The sequence below is a fragment of the Mus musculus genome, chromosome 9 (assembly GCF_000001635.26).
Source record: "Mus musculus strain C57BL/6J chromosome 9, GRCm38.p6 C57BL/6J".
Lineage (NCBI taxonomy): Eukaryota > Metazoa > Chordata > Mammalia > Rodentia > Muridae > Mus > Mus musculus.
This window is the reverse complement of record NC_000075.6, coordinates 92,162,543-92,179,754: the sequence shown is the minus strand read 5'-3', so window position 1 is coordinate 92,179,754 and position 17,212 is coordinate 92,162,543. Positions and strand designations below refer to the sequence as shown.

Sequence of the window (17,212 nt, the reverse complement as noted above, 5' to 3'; positions counted from 1 at the left end):
GAATGTAAGGTGTTTTCATCATCATTCAAGGATCTTCTGTGCAGTAATTTAGGCAGTTATTTGGAAATAGTATTATTTTTACAGTGACTATCAGAAGCTAAGTCTTTGAAAAGGAAGCCAAGTAGCAAATAAGCAAATAAAATTATATGGCTACATATATTCAAATAGCTAAGGAAATAGCCTCATGGCTATAGACTTCTCAGTATTATCTTTGACTGTGTTTTAAATTTGTCGATTCATTTTGCCTACCAAATTTCACCAAACAATATGAAGACATCAAAAATATTCATTTTATTTACACTAAGCCCCATCGTAAAAGATTTTAATTTTAAGTTTTATTCACACTTTTCATCCATGAAAGATTTTAAGCCAATTAAAAAAAGCATATTATAGACAATCTAATATACTCTGGCTAGTTAATCAGAAGCAGGGGTTCAGTCTGTGAATTCACGCTGCTATAGATTGAGATATTCCACCCACTTTTTTTTTATGAAAGAGCAAAAGGAGGTTTCATTAAATTTCAAAGGCCTGTCTTGTGTCCAGCCATCAATGTGCTATTATTACACTTAATGTCTCATTCCTCACAAGGGAATTTTTTTTCTCTTTTTAAATCCCTTGTCACTTTCCAAATCATCATTTTCAGAATCTACCAATCAAAGGAAATTGTGATTCTTTGAGCCTCTCAGCTGTACTCTTTGTAACCATGGAAACCAGCCAAACTGTTGCCAAGGTTACCTTCCTGAAGCTATCATTGCATTCTCATTACCACTTTTTTCTAAGATTAATAAACCTATTGATGCTTTAAAATAAACAATGTTCTAATTTTGTATAATTTATAGACTATAAGATGATTTCTTTCTTTTTCTTCCATTTAAAATTAAATATAATGGTGTGTGCAGCTCAAAGTGAAGGAACAGGCACTTGTGGGGTGACATTTTGGGCAATTGATTGTCTGACAAGAGAATTAATTAGACCTTAGTGCTGAGAATGGGTTCTCTTTAGTGAACAATTTAGAGCTTAAGGTTATTTGTTCTTTATTTTCCTTTCCTTCAAATGACTTCATTTTGCAGTATTTCATGTCATCATACTATAAATCTTTTATTGGTTTTCAATTTTTAAATTAATGTATAGTTAGGACACAGAGCATTTCCTTTAGATAAACAATAAAGCATGCATTTATACAAACCATAAAGTCATAAAAGTATTGTATATTTTTATATATTTTAAAATGTATTGTATATTTTTATATATTTAAAATGTAAAAGTATGATATCATGAGATATATTACATGGATAATTTAATGCTATTGAGCTAATATATACTATTTAAACAAATAAATGAAGAATCAAATTGTAGCCAAATTGTAATTATTTTCAGGTACTTAAAATATTTACATATAAAAATTTTTATAATATCTTTGATCTCCTAATCAGGTATATAGTTTCAAAATATCTTAAATGTACCTGTTATCTGCCCAAGGGATACAGACAATGACCCAGTGTTGGGGATGGGATATGACTTAGTTTGTAGTGTTTCTATGGTTAGACAATGTTTTGAGCAGTTGGAACAAACTTCAGATCACTGTTTCTGTTCTTTTGCATTTGTGAGTGATGTTTTTCACAGCAAAGAGAAAATGTATAGGGTTGTTTCTCTCTCCTAATTGAAGATGAATGAAACAAATTGATAATCTTTTTTTTTTTTTTTTTGGTGAGGATTTTCTTCACCATAAATTCCTCCCTTCAGATGGACCAACTGTTCCCTTTGTCCTAGGAGGGAGGCATAGAACAGTGAAGCAGAGGCCTTGAATATGAAACATAAGCCCTGGAAAGAAAATTTAGTGCCACCCCTAGGGAGTATACTGAGATCTGCTTACAGGACTCAGGGAAAATTGGGGTTGCTTATTACAAAGTGGTTGCTTATAAACAGGGGAGTTCTGAAGCTAGGAAGATTAACTCTCACGCCAGAAGTCAGCATCTTAGCAAAGAGAATGTCAATTACCATATGATGCAGAAGAAGAGGTGATTGGCTTCTTGGAGAGGGTGAAGGGAGCAAGGGTTACTACAGACAGAATACACATCTACTATGTCCTACTGTCCTCTACTTCCTGTCTCCTAGTACCTGGAAATTGATGGGAGAAGTCCCAGAACATGAAGGAAGGGAGTTACTTTGTTTAGTTGGGAAGGGATAGATAGATTTTAGGGACAGAGAAGACATTTTTTTTTTCTTTTTCATTTTGTGTGTATGACGCATATGTGCATGAGGGCATGTGTGGCATGCCTGTGTGTGTGCAAGTAGGTATGATGCATGTGTGTGCATGCACTTTTATATGTGTAAATGTAGGTAAGAGCATGTGATCACAAGCCATAGATCAGAGGATGGCTTCAAGGACTTCAATGTTGGTCTCTTCACTTTCCACCTTTCTTGAGACAGTCTCTTGTCCTGGATCGTCTGCAGAATGCTTAACAAAAGTAGTCTTGTGGCAAGTCTAAGGCTTTTAAATAAAGACTTTAAAGACTTTATTTTTCCCCAGTGAAACAAGTCAGGAAGTAGCTGTCAGGTGTTGTGATTGGAGAAGACACAGGAAGGAAGAACATTTATAGGGCTGGCTATTTTTTTTCTTGTTTTTTTTTTTAATTGGATATTTTATTTATTTACATTTCAAATGTTATCCCCTTTCCTGGTTTCCCTTCCAGAACCCTCCTCTCCCATCCCTCCTCCCCCTGCTTCTATGAGGGTGCTGGCCCACCCACCCACGCACTCCCACCTCATCGCCCTGGCATTCTCCTACACTGGAGCATAGAGCCTTCACAGGACCGAGGTCCTCTCCTCCCATTGATGCTGGACAAGGCCATCCTCTGCTACATATGCAGCTGGAGCCATTGGTCCTGCCATGTGTACTCTCTGGTTGGTGGTTTAGCCCCTGGGAGCTCTGGGGAGACTGGTTGGTTGTTGTTCTTCCTATGGAGTCAGTCCCTACTATTTTGCATCAGCTTTTGCTGTATTAAGGGATTGGCGATCCAGTTATCTTGATTTAGCGAATAATAGCAAAATACAGTATTTTTCTCTATTTTATGAATAATATGTATTATTTCCAGTGAAATTTGGTAGCAGCTATGTCTGTTGGAGACTATTCAAATAGAAAGTGGGCCATAAATTAACACAAGTTAGGAGAGATAAGAAATATGGAGAGTCAGCGAACATACTTCCAAATGTGTCCTGTCAAGTCTCCTGCTCCAAGAAAAATCTGTGAGCTCTGTGCACACGAAACAGAGCAAGAACAAAGGTCCAAGTGGGGCTCAGCAGCTGAAGCTGGGGACTCTTGTGTTTTTCAGATATACATGATTTCATTGGCTTTAAGTAATTCCTAAGACAAGAGTCCTGAAAGACAAAGGCACATGATCCATTTCTCAGGATTCTCTCAGGATTTCTCCTAATTTGTCAGTGGCACAGAGCTTTCTGACTTTAGAGCTACATAGACACGGCAAAGCAATGAGCTTGTTCCTCAAAGAAAACCTAGAGTCGTTTATTAACTTGTTCACAGCCAGAAAATTAAACAAATAGGTGATGGGACGCAAGCTGTTCTTTAAGAGAGCGAAAGGGAGAAAGAGTAGCTGATGGTCTCCAAAGCCAGAGACCGTTTTCGTGATATTTCTTCAGGCTTGTCATTTCTGTCTTCTGAACACCCTTGTTGGGCTCCTCTATTCTGCTCATCCAGAGAACAGCATCGAGGAACTTAGAAGCCATCATAATCTCTCCACATACAATATGTATACTGCGTTTTGAAGCAGATGCTGCGTTTACAAGCATTCGGTATTTCTACCAGACCCTGACAGTGAGAAACCTAACGATTCGTTATGCTGGGGCCTAGCAAACACAGAAGTGGATGCTCACAGTCAGCTATTGGATGGATCACAGGGCCTCCAATGGAGGAGCTAGAGAAAGTACCCAAGGAGCTAAAGTGATCTGCAATCCTATAGGTGGAAAAACAATATGAACTAACCAGTACCCCCCAGAGCTCCTGTCTCGTGTCTCTAGCTGCATATGTATCAAAGATGGCCTAGTCGGCCATCAGTGGAAAGAGAGGCCCATTGGTCGTGCAAACTTTATCTGCCTCAGTACAGGGGAGCGCCAGGGCCAAGAAGTGGGAGTGGGTGGTGGAGCGGGTGGGGGACTTTTGGGATAGCATTGGAAATGTAAATGAAATAAATACCTAATTAAAAAAAAAAAGAAAAGAAAAAGAAAAAGCCTGGGCCGCTCTGCCACCCAAACACTGAAAGATTAAGGGCAGTATATGACAAAAAAGCTTCAACTTTTGAGCATAACTAAAGTGTGTGCTTATGAACGCGGGTTCCAAGTGATCCCAAAGAGCCCACCACGCCCTCCCTCAAATCTGTTGGTTTAAGGAGAAAAACAAACAAACAAACAAACAAACAAACACTAGAGACCTCTCAGTTTTAAAAATTATACAGAGCAAACACATGGATTTTTATCCATTTTTTTTTTTTTTGTGGCTTTAATGCAGTTATGGTTGCAAGAAGTAGCCGACAAGAACACACAGAAGGAAACCAATTACTTAGGAAGAAACAAAATAATAGCAAGGGCTAAGAAGGGTGGAAACGGGAGAAGAGTTTAGCACCAAGTATGACTAGGTAAGAAAATTTGGAATGGGAGTTGATATATGATCGGTGTTTCATTGTTTTCTTTCATGTTTTTTTTATTATTATATCTGAGGAGGATTTTTCAAAAGAGCTCACTAGCCCTCCTGATACACTCGCTTTTCAGGATGGAAGCTTATGTAAAAATCAACAAAGGTGGCAGCTGCTGTGGGATCGAAAGGGGGCCCTTCGATTCATCTCTTCACCTTCAAGCTTTTTTAATGGAGAATTTGATGAATTTAGCCGGGAGGGAGGAGAGTCTACAAAGAACATGAGGTAATCTATTGTAATGTTTAATTGACTTTCCCTTCTGGAGAGGAAGTTCTTAAATCTACAGAAACGCTTTGTGCAGGAATTTTAGTATCACTTGAAAAAAAAAAAAAAACAAAAACGTGAAGCCTGGTCCCTCGCCTTTGTGTCCCTTTCCCAGCCCCTTTGTCTCTTTCATTTCAAAAGCAGCATCCTAAAATATATGTCAATATTTGCCTTCCCGGCCTCCCACCCCCACCCGCCACCCATTCACTCTGTAGAGAAGTGACCTCAGGCTTCCACTCAGTGATTCAGAGGCCTTGCCTTCTCACGTGGCTGTTTCCACGGTAACAGAATCCTCTGCTTGCCAAAACCTAACATGCTTTGAAATCCTGATTCATGGGTCCTCTTCCCACCCTTGACTGTTGACAAGTCCTTTGTTTGAAAACAGTTTCTTTCTTTGGCATATTTGACACTGTTTCCTTCTGGTTTTTCCTTTCCTGACTTCTAATGGTGATGTTACTTGTGTTCGACTTTGATGTCCTTTTTAATTCTGTCAATAAATATTCTCTCCCCGAAGAGTCTAATCTACATGCTGCTTTAATTTTGATCCACTTCCAAGTCATAATATGAATTCCTAACCCCTCGTTTTGAGATTTGTATAAAAATGCTTATTAAAATGAATAAATAATTATCCACATCAATCATTAATAGTTTATAAATTTCAGGCATACCAAACACCTCCTCAGTGTACATTAGCATCTTCAACAGTAACAACAAATTCATGATAAATTGTATTTTCAAGTAATATTAGTCTCTGTTCTTTTCCTGTCTAAGGGTCAGTTGTAAATCTGGTCAGAGATCTTAGACTCTAGTACAAAACATTCACTGGCTTCTAGCAACTCCTATAGGAGGGATTTCTCATAGAGATCCCTCTTTGTATGATTTGTAATGTGTGGTGTTTGTATGCGTATATGAGTGTGTGATGTGTATATGTGTGTATGGTATGTGTTGTCGATGTGGTGTGTGTGTGTGTGTGCATGTTTTGCAGTGTATGTAGGTGGTATGGGTGTGTGTGTGTGTGTGTGTGTGTGTGTATGTATGTTCTGTAGTATGTGTATGTGGTATGGTGTGTGTATGCAAATGTGGTAGATATGTGTGTGGTATGTGAATGGTGTATGTGTATACATGTGTGTGATGTGTGGTGTGTTTATGTGTGTATATGTGTGATGTGTTTGTGTATTTGTGTGTGTCTGCGAGTATTGTGTGTAGTATGGGATGTTTATGTCCTGTGTGTGGTATATGGTGTCTGTGAGTGTGTGCATGTATTACTGTGTGTGTGGTGTGGTGTGTGGCATGGGATGTGTGTGTACTGTGTATGTGGTGTATGGTGGATGTGGGTGGGTGTTGTGGTGTGTATATATGTGTGTAATGTGTGTATGCATGTGAATGTGGTTTGGGTTATATGTGTATTGTGTGTGTGGTTTATGGGGTGTGTATGGTATGTGTAATATGCTTATATATATATGTACATATATATATATACACACACAAATATCCATATATAAGCATATATATGTATACATATATTGTGTATGGTTTGTGGTTTGTGTGTGATATATGGTATGTTTGTTGGGGGAGGATAGTGTGGAATATTATTTGTGGTGTGTGTGGCATACACCATTCTGTTCAGAATATGAAGAAGTAATATAGAGTTTATCAAAGGTAAGAAATTCTTACCATGTATAATTTACTAGTCTAATATAATAAATCATTTATTTGATACTATTGCCCTATGTAGGTATACCAGGTAAGTTACTGATTTTATTGAATATAATTTTCATTTGTGCCAAGATATGTGTCTATGGTGTTTTATACAAATTAAATTTAAGACAGAAGGCTGTAGGTTGTATCAGGCTTTCAGAAAGGTCTGTCTCATAAAAATGTTGAGAACTCTATGGTTAGTGTTATTATTCTACAATATGTTTTACAATATGAATTAAAAAGAAAAACATTGACATACAAGCAAAAAGAAAATAGTTGGTTCCAAATTTCAGTGCAGTGAATTGCAATGAGATGCAAGTTTTCTCTCACTGACCCTGAAGGATACTTCTGTGTTTGAATAGATTTTTTCCAGTGTTGGAGAGTAGCTATGTCTCATGACAATGCAGTCCAAAACACACTTGATATTGCTCTTTAGGGTGCATTGCTAATTGCAGTGGTATTTCTTGTGACCTGGACATGTGCTCAATGGATGGAGAAATGAGCACCTCAACTCATTTCAGAGAGGCCAGGAAACATCTGCCAGATGGTTACAGCTTTCAGCAACGATTAAACTGGATCACAGTTGAACAAATGACTTATATACGCAATATCTGAAAACATATTCAGAAGTCTCTACCATACCCATGGAGATTATTAACGTTAATGAAAAACCACATTAATCCACCTCATGCGTAGTACCTGATCTAAAACAGGAAATTTCTTCTCATTTTTTAAAAATGGCTTTATCTATTTTCACTTGATGCTGACAAAACTGGGAAATTTATTGACATAAGACTGTCTGTTAGGACTCCAAATTAATTTCAATTCCCCGAGGTATCTTATTTTAATTAACAAATCCATGCTTCTGTTCTATTAATTAGTATGCAGAAAGAGTAAGCCTGAGATGAGTTTATTTCTAACAAAGCATTTATCTTCTACAATAATAAAAAGGGCATTAGCAGTCCCAATCAAATTTTCTTTATACATTTAATAATAGTCATGAAATTCTACCCCAAAATGCAGCGTAAGCACTGTCATTTTAATGAAAAGCTTAATCCAGGGTGTGCTGTATTCCAAATGCTTCATTATTAGGGTACTGGATGCCGAATGCTGATTTTTAAAGATTATTAGAAAATTATTAATGAGCACAAGTTCTTTTACTATGTTAAATTTGTAGACTTTCTGTTGGTGATAAATCTTATACTTATTCCACATCTCTACATTGTCCTGATAGAGCAACTAATGTAACGAGAAATCATTGTGGTAGTATTTGCAAATATCTCTCAGTTCTGACACAACCTGCAATTTTTTTCACAGCTATGTGTTTTCCCTGAGACTGCCATTAGTGGGGTGCTTTTTCTTAGATTTTCAATATTAAATACATTTCAAATATTCTGGGAGGAGCTGGCATAATGGCTCAGCATAAAAAGATGTTTGCCACCATTTCTGACCATCTGAGTGCTATGGAACACGTGTGTATGATCATGCACATGAGCACACAATAAACACACAGTAACTGGTGCTTAACATATTTTAAGCAACAACATAGTTAGCAGACTAGATTACCTGTGAATCTAATATTTGAAAGTATTGATATAGTGGAAAATGTCTTAGCGATTTCAAGTAATGTTGTCTCATGTCTAGCCACAAAAATATGGAGGTGGGTTGATATTAAAGGAGGTGTTCTTTGATCATGTAAAGGATATCATTCCAACACTCTCAATGAGAATATTGCAATTGATCATTTGTTGGCAGCATCCTTATGATTAAAAGCACCATAGAATTATTCTTAAACAAAACACTTCAAAACAGTTGATATCAAAGCAAAAATATTTGTATATGGCTACTTGCTTAAAGTCTATCATATAGAGGACCTATACTGTTACCTGATAATTGACAAGAGAGGCAGATCATTAATGTTGTATGTTTTTGCAAGGCAAGAGATAATCAAGACTATTACGGAGGTCTTTATAGGACTAGCTAGAAAACAGATTTTCACAAATCTTACTGACATAACTAAAAATAATAATAGATGAAGATATGTTGGGCAAAATAGGAATACTCAGTGAGAAGAACGGAATGTTTCAGAAGTAATGTTACACTAACCAAGGTTGAAAGCAACTACTCCCAGCTGTCAAAACCAATGGCAAGCAGCCATCTATCAATGTTGATTTGTTGTGAGATAGCATGTATTTCACTTTGAATATGACTTCTTCTCACAGATAGGACCTGTCAAGCACTGACACAACACCAGAGCATGTGGTAGACACCTGTAGAGTTGTAGGCTCCTCAGCTGCCTGCCTCTCCCCAAGCCACTACATTTCAGATGGTTCCCTTCCCTTGTAAGGCAAGTGCAGCTCCTCATTCACACTCTTTGGTAGTGGAAAAATTGAAACTATTTGAGCTAGAAAATTATAGCAGCCCCTGGAAATTTGTTTGAGAATGAAAATAACCCTTCATCTTAACTTTTGTAAGCCCAGGAAGTAACTACAATGGATTTACAGTACTTGATCTTGAACCATATTCATTTGCATCAACATGCTCTCCAGTAGTGTACATTTTAGATGTAAATAGCACTTACCTTATAATGTTAGGTCAAATTAATGTGAAAGAACATGACCATGATTACAGAAAAAGATAATCTCCAAAGGCATTCAGTATTCAAAAGAGAGAGTAAACATGATTCTTCTTGGTCACAAAATTTCAGTCTTTGCATTGGCCTCAAAACAAATGTATTCAAGTAGTGTCATTGCTAAGTTTTCAGGATGTCATCTGCTAGAGAATAGTATAGTACTGGCTTTGAATTCTCATACAAATTAAAAGAGTTGATGACGATTTTATTCATGAAATCCAAAGATAAAAGAAGAATGTTCATTCAGAGACTTGAATTACAGGACAAGCCTAGAGAAACTGGTTACTTCACAACAGGAAATAAGCCTCTATCTTTTTTACCAGAAGGAGACCTGTTCATTTTCCTGGAAAACAACCTATCACCATAAAATCTCTAATACAGAAAGTTCTGGATACTGAGGATTTCACTCACTACTAAAGCATTTAGCTTTACAGAAGGCTATGGATTCAAACGCAATACCACACACAAATGTTAAACACACACACACACACACACACACACACACACAACCTGAAATAAAGCCACCAGTTCTACTGCCAAAATGATGTTTGAGTATGTTAAAGAAATACGGCAAGTTGTTTTTCAATAGTTAGTTAGCCATGCATCCTTAATTGTGTCTTCAGTGATGAATGGAGAGATGCCAATGAAGACACATGCTGATGTTCACTGCTTATTGTTTGCCTTTTTAGTTGCCCAGAACTCTTTCTAGGATGCATAGTTTCAAGTGGATATTAAAATTTATTTAAAAATACACAAATTCTCTATACTTCATATAACTAGAACTGTGAGTTGGTTTTATACTTGTCTTTAAATTCTTTCAATTTTAGTGTCCTTACTCTTACCTACCATCAAGTCTGCACATAGTTTCCTTCTGGATAATTCATCTACAAAAGTAGATGAACTAATTCCACAGGGGAGAATTCACCTCTTTTCAAGACCCCTGAAGAATGAGCCCTCATTGTAGTTATTCATTCTTTATCATCAATTTACATGGAAATATGGAACTACTCATTTATCAGCTAAATTCTTGCTTTACCTTCTCTGCCAGAGGTTCATATAGAGGCACTGTGTACAGAATTCTCAACTTTATATGGAAAAACAAAATAACCCAGGAGAGCAAAAACAATTCTCAACAAGAAAAGAACTTCTAGAGAAATCACCATCACTGACCTCAAGGTGTACTACAGAGAAATAGTGATGAAAACTGCATGATATTGGTATAGTGACAGACAGGTCGATCAATGGAATAGAATTGAAGATACAGAAATAAACCCACACACCTATGGACACTTGATCTTTGACAAAGAAGTGAAAACCATAGAGTGGAAAAAAAGAAAGCATCTTCAACAAATGGTGCTGGTCTAACTGATGGTATGCATGTAGAAGAATGCAAATTGAGTCATACTTATCACTCTGCACAAAGTTCAAGTCCAACTTGATCAAAGACCTCAACATAAAACCAGATACACTGAATCTACTAGAAGAAAAAGAGAGAAATAGTATCAAATACATTGGCACAGAAGATTTCCTGAACAGAACACCAATGATTCAGGCTCTAAGAGCAACAATTGATAAATGGGATCTTCTGAAACTGACAAGCTTCTGAAAGGCAAATGACACAAGCTATAGAACAAAATGGCAGCCTAAGGAATGGAATGATCTTTACCAACCCTACACCCAATAAAGTGCTAATATCCAAAATGTATAAAGAACTCAAAAATATGCCAAAAAACTAAATAATCCAATTAAAAAATGGGATACAGAGCTAAACAAAGAATTCTCAACAGAGGAATTTCAAATGGCTAAGAAGCACTTAAAGAAAACTTCAATGTCTTGTAATAATTATTCATAAACTTGGATTCCATTTTACTTACTCCCATAATAGCATGTGCTTTTAGTTTTCATATGTATAAATCAATGAATTTAAACTTGGAGTCAACTGTTCAAGTTGACCTTGGTGACCGTGAATATCAGGCAAACAACTGGGCTGCATAATATCCCCCTATACTCTGAATTTCTATGACACAAATACAATAATATGTCTAGTCTTTTCTTAATGATAATATGACATCCTTTAAGAACAAATATTATTCTTATTTGACTCATTAATATGAAAAATGTCTGAATCTTTTGAGTTTCTATGGATTCAAAGCCAAATTTCTGAATATATATTTTAGTATAAGGATTTTATTCATTATTTGAGAATTCTATCCAATATGTTTTGAATGTATTTTTCTTTTCTCCAAACCCTGCCAGATCTTTCATCCTCTTTCTTATTTACTCATCTTCTCCTTTTTTGTCTTACTTAACATTAACACACACACACACACACACACACACACACACACACACACACACTCCATTGATGAGAGTTGATTTTCCCCTCCAAGCAATGATGTATTATTATTGTCCAGAGTTGAGACCTTGTGCCTGTGTCTCATGTTTGTGTTGAGATTTTTGTCTTGCTTGTACATATAAGGGTTCTGTGTACATGCTGCCATATACTCTGTGGGTTCATATGTACATCTACACTTCTGTATCTTGAATAGCCTCTTTCCTTGGCACCATCTACCTCTCAAGCTGTTATAGTCTTTCTGCTCTATCTTGTGCATAGAACTCTGAGCCTTGATGAGGTTGGTGGGATATAGAAATCTCATTTAAGGCAGAACAATTAAGTCTCTCATTCTCTTCACCTTGTACAGTTGTGGGTCTCTATACTGATGAACATCCAACAACTCACAAAGATATAATTCTTTCCTGGTACTGAGAGTTTTTGGGTAGCATATGATGTCTAGTTGGTGTATTGTCTCTGCATTTTATGGCAATTCCACTTAAATTCCTGTTATTTGCATATATTTTATGAAGCTACTACAGTATGGGTTTCCATATAACATTTCAAAGTGTCTTTAGTTTTTGTTATCCCTCACCATGTGCCCTCTTCTACTCTGCCCTTTCACATATACCCCAGTTAATTCTCCTATTCTAATTTTCCCTTTCTCCCTTTATGATACTATATTCTATTTCCCTTTCCCTGGAGGACCCTCTCCTTCTCCCCTTGCTGGCTACTTAACTTCTGTTGGTATTCTAAATAAAACACATATTATCTAAAACATAATAGCTATCATTTACAAAGAAGAGAAAACATACAGTGTTTGTAGTTGAGGGTCTGCGTTACCTTACTTAGGAGATTGTTTTTAGCTCCATCCACTAACTTGGAAATTTTATTTTTCTTAATAGCTGAATAATAATTTATTGGATAGATATATCACATTTTTATTTCCCATTTATCAGTTGATGACTATCTAGAATGTTTTCACTTTTGCTATTCTGAAAATAACAGTAATGAACACATATGAGCATGTATTTCATAGTAAGATGTAGAGTCCTTTGGATTTATGACCAAGAGTGATATATATGGATTTTGTGGTAGATCTATTTTTAGCTTTTTTTTGGAAATGCCACACTAATTTCCATAGTGGCTGTTTGGACTCCCACCAGCAATAATTACATGTCAATACCAATATCCTTTACCAATATCCTTGCTAGCATTGGCTGTCTTTGTTTCATCTTGGGTATTCTGATTAGGATAAGAAGAAATATGACTTTTGAGGCTTCTCTGTTTAGTTCCATGCCCCATATTTAATTGGGTTATTTGCCTTTTTGATCAATTTTTGAGTTCTTTACATATTCTAGATATTAACTGACTGTCAGATATAGAATAGGCAAATATATTTCCCATTCTGTAGGCTGTTTCTTCACTAAAGTGAAGGGGTTGTTTGCTATAAAGAAGCATTTCACTTTTACAATGCTCAATATATCAATGGTTAGTTTTAATGTCTATGCTATCAGGGTCCTGTTTAGAAATATTTCTCTCTAAGATACAATTTGCTAAATGCATGAAACTCAAGAAGAATGAAGACCAAAGTGTGAACACTGTGCCCCTTCTTAGAATTGGGGACAAAACACCCATGGAAGGAGTTACAGAGACAAAGTTTGGAGCTTTGACGAAAGGATGGACCATCTAGAGACTGCCATATCCAGGGATCCACCCCATAATTGGCTTCCAAACGCTGACATCATTGCATACACTAGCAAGATTTTGCTGAAAGGACCCAGATATAGCTGTCTCTTGTGAGACTATGCCGGGGCCTAGCAAACACAGAAGTGGATGCTCACAGTCAGCTATTGGATGGATCACAGGGCTCCCAATGGAAGAGCTAGAGAAAGTACCCAAGGAGCTAAAGGGATCTGCAACCCTATAGGTGGAACAACAATATGAACTAACCAGTACCCCGGAGCTCTTGACTCTAGCTGCATATGTATCAAAAGATGGCCTAGTCAGCCATCACTGGAAAGAGAGGCCTATTGGACACACAAACTTTATATGCCCCAGTACAGGGGAACACCAGGGCCAAAAAAATGGGAATGGATGGATAGGGAAGGGGGGCAGGGTATGGGGGACTTTTGGGATAGCATTGGAAATGTAATTGAGGAAAATACGTAATTAAAAAAAAAAAAGAAATCTTTCTCTCATTTCCTTGTGCCTCTTGAGTTAACATGTAGTCTCTATTTCCATTTCTATCAGATATAAGAAATAAAGTGGGGTTTTTGTCTGTGTCTGGAGCTGATCCTGTGCCACAGTGCTACATACACAAATACCGCCATGAGAACTGGTCTCCCAGGAGTGCTAGCACACCTGTGAGTACAGGACACAGGGATAGAAGAGCTGCCTGGGACAGGAGCCTTCTGGTTCCTGTCTGCTCCCAGAGCTGGTCCTGTGACATAGTGCTACATACACAAATACTGCCAGGAGAGAGTTATTCTCCTAGGATCACTGACACACCTGAGAGCATAGGTAAGAGAATCACTTCAAATTCCTGACCCAAGAGGGACCTTCCCAGAGAAATCAGGACATAGGAACCAAAGAACAGCTGGGGAAAGGATCATTCTGATTTCTCTCTGCACCCCAGACCTGACCAGTACCACAGCTCTCCAAACCTAAATAACTCCTGGAGAGAACTGGTCTCCTAGGAGTACTGACACAGAGTCTTGCAGGAGGGACAAGCCCCAGAAACACCAAGACCAGCTAACACCAGAGATAACCAGATGGCAAAAGGCAAGGACAAGAACATAAGCACAGAAATCAAGGCTACTTGGCATCATCACAACCCAGTTCTCCTATCACAGTGAGCCCTGGTTACCACAACACATCAGAAAAGCAAGACTCTGATGTAAAATTATATATCATGAAGATGGCAAAGGACTTTAAGAAGAACATAAATAACTCCCTTAAAGAAGTACAAGAGAACACAGGTAAACAGGTAAATGAGGAAACACAAAAATCCCTTAAAAATTATAGGAAAATACAAACAAACAGGAGAAGGAACTGAACAAAACCATTCAGGATCTAAAACTGGAAATAGAAACAATAAAGAAATCACAAAAGGAAGCAACCCTAGGGATAGAAAACCTAGGAAAGAGATCAGTAGTCTCAGATGTAAGCATCACCAACACAATACAAGAGAAAGAAGAGAGAATATCAGGTGCAGAAGATACCACAGAAAACATTGACACAATAGTCAAAGAAAATGCAAAATGTAGAAATCACCTAACCCAAAACCTCCATGAAATGCAGGACAAAATGAGAAGACCAAACCTAAGGATAACAGGAATAGAAGGGAGCAAAGATTCCCAACTTACAGGGCCAGTAGATATCTTCAACAAAATTATAGAAGAAAACTTCCCCAACCTAAAGAAAGAGATGCCCATGAACATACAAGAAGCCTAAAGAACTCCAAATAGATTCCACCAGAAAAATTCCTCCAGTCACATAATAGTGAAAACAACAAATGCACACAACAAGGAAAGACTGTTAAAAGCAGTAAGGGAAAAAGGTCAAGTAACTTATAAAGGCAGACCTATCAGAATTACACCAGACTTCTCATCAGAGATTATGAAAGCCAGAAGATCCTGGGCAGATGTCATGCAGACCCTAAGAGAACACAAATGCCATCCTAGGCTACTATACGTAGCAAAATTCTCAATTACCATAGATGGAGAAACCAAAGTATTCCATGAAAAAACCAAATTTACAGAATATCTTTCCAGAAATCCAGTACTACAAAGAATATTCGATGGAAAACGCCAATACAAGGAGGGACACTATACCCTAGAAAAAGCAAGAAGGGGGCTGGCGAGATAGCTCAGTGCTTAAGAGCGCCGACTGCTCTTTCGAAGGTCCAGAGTTCAAATCCCAGCAACCATATGGTGGCTCACAACCATCCGTAATGAGATATGACACCCTCTTCTGGTGTGCCTGAAAACAGCTACAGCATACTCATACACATAAATAAAAAAGAAAAAGAAAAAGCAAGAAGCTAATCTTTCAACAAACATAAAAGAAGATAGCCACACAAACATAAAAATACCATAAAAAATAACAGGAAGCAACAATCACTATACCTTAATATCTCTTAACATTAATGGACTTTCCCCAATAAAAAGACATGCCCCAGTACAGGGGAATGCCAGGGCCAGGAAGCAGGAGTAGATGGGTTGGGGAGCAGGGTGGGGGGAGGGTGTAGGAGGCTTTGGGGATAGCATTTGAAATGTAAATGGAGAAAATATCTAATAAAAAAATCATTGGAAGAAAAAAAAAAGAAAAAAATAGACATAGACTAACAGACTGGCTACATAAACAGGACCCAACATTTTGCTGCATACAGAAAATGAACCTGAGTGTCAAAGACAACACTTCCTCAGAGTTAAGGGCTGGAAAACAATTTTTCAAACAAACAGTTGGAAACAAGCTGGAGTAGCCATTCTAATATCAAATAAAATCGACCTCAACGAAGAGTCATCAAAATAGATAAGAAAGGACACTTCATACACATCAAAGGAAAAAATCTACCAAGAAGAACTCTCAATTCTGAACATCTATGCTCCAAATGCAAGGGCACCCACATTCATAAAAGAAACTTTAATAAAACTTAAAGCACACTTTACACCTCACACAATAATAATGTGATATTTCAACACCCCACTCTTATCAATGGACAGATCATGGAAACACAAACTACACAGAAACACAGTGAAACTAACAGAGGTTATGGACCAAATGGATATAACAGATATCTGTAGAACATTTCATCCTAAATCAAAAGAATATACCATCTTTTCAACACCTCATGATATCTTCAAAACTGTCCATATAGTCGGTCACAAGACAGACATTAACAGATATAAGAAAACTGAAATAATCTCATGCCTCCTATCAGATCACTATGGATTAAGGCTGGTCTTCAATAGCAACAAAAACAACAGTAAGGCCACATACACATGAAAGCTGTACAACGCTCTACTCAGTGATATCTTGGTCAAAGAAGAAATAAAGAAAGAAATTAAAGATTTTTGAGAATTTAATGAAAATGAAGGTAAAACATACCCAGACTTATGGGACACAATGAAAGCAGTGCTAAGAGGAACACTCATAGCTCTGAGTGGCTCCAAAATGAAAGTGGAAAGGGCATACACTAGCAGCTTAACAGCACACTTGAAAGCTCTAGAACAAAAAGAAGTAAATACACTCAAGAGGAGTAGACAGCAGGAAATAATCAAACTCAGTGCTGAAATCAACCAAGTTGAAACAAAAAGAACTATACAAATAATCAACAAAACCTGGTTCTTTGAGAAAATCAACAAGATAGATAAACACTTAGCCTGCCTAACCAGAGAGCACAGAGACAGTATCCATATTAACAAAATCATAAACGAAGAGGGAGATATAGCAAGAGAAACTGATTCAAAAAATCATCAGATCCTATGACTAAAGCCTATACACAACACAACTGGAAAATCTGAATAAAATGTACAATTTTCTAGACAGATACCAAATACCAAAGTTAAATCAGGA

At 37.2% G+C, this 17,212-nt stretch overlaps 1 long non-coding RNA gene across 1 annotated transcript in view; it reads left to right on the top strand.

Annotated features, from left to right (window-relative positions):
- Window positions 1–4,566: 4,566 nt before the first annotated feature.
- The window catches only part of Gm46147, a 32,599-nt gene continuing 19,953 nt past the window's right edge, over window positions 4,567–17,212 (top strand). The window contains exons 1-2 of the long non-coding RNA XR_001779352.2: window positions 4,567–4,649; window positions 4,783–4,931. This is a non-coding gene — a long non-coding RNA (predicted gene, 46147). The remainder of the gene's footprint in view (window positions 4,650–4,782; window positions 4,932–17,212) is intronic.